Here is a 794-nt window from a genome sequence, read left to right as displayed (position 1 = left end):
GAGCAAGCCCACAAAGTGGACGTTAAGCCGGCTGTCCTGCTTGCACGGCATTCGAGATTGCGACAGTTGCTGGGCATTTTGACTGGTGCCGTGGCGAAGTGTGTCCAGACACGTCTGCAAAAAAAACCACACAAACCAAACATGGAATCATTCTCATCTGTGTTTGTGATTCAGTGTCCTGAACTTCTCAGCTTCAACATCAGCCATGACCTTTGTTGGGTCGGCCATGTAGTAACGCTGCCCAACAAAGCCAGCTGTAGACTGGGCATCCTCCATGGATCCAAGTCTTACCTTGAAAAGACCTTTGGCTGCAGCTCATTGGAGTATTGCTCTTCCCTACAGCCTGGCGCTCCCACATAACATCTGTCTCTCCTGGACACTGTCCATGGAAGATCCCTCTCAATATTCATGGAATCCTCGATGATGAGTCCAAAGAACAAGATCTCCTGCTCTCACATCGCAGATAGGCTGGTGTGGTGGTCTCCCCACCCGTCTTGCTGTCTCTCTATCTCTCTCTCTCTCTCTCTCTCTCTCTCTCTCTCTCTCTCTCTCTCTCTCTCTCTGTGTCTGTCTGTCTGTCTGTCTGTCTGTCTGTCTGTCTGTCTCTCTCTCTCTCTCTCTCTCTCTCTCTCTCTCTCTCTCTCTCTCTCTCTCTCTCTCTCTCTCTCTCTCTCTCTCTCTCTCTCTCTCTCTCTCTCTCTCTGTCTCTGTCTCTCTCTCTCTCTCTCTCTCTCTCTCTCTCTCTCTCTCTCTCTCTCTCTCTCTCTCTCTCTCTCTCTCTCTCTCTGTCTCTC

The sequence above is a fragment of the Eptatretus burgeri genome, chromosome 3 (genome assembly GCF_056783735.1).
Source record: "Eptatretus burgeri isolate ZD-2024b chromosome 3, Ebu_testis_v1, whole genome shotgun sequence".
NCBI lineage: Eukaryota > Metazoa > Chordata > Myxini > Myxiniformes > Myxinidae > Eptatretus > Eptatretus burgeri.
This window is presented reverse-complemented; position numbering follows the sequence as displayed.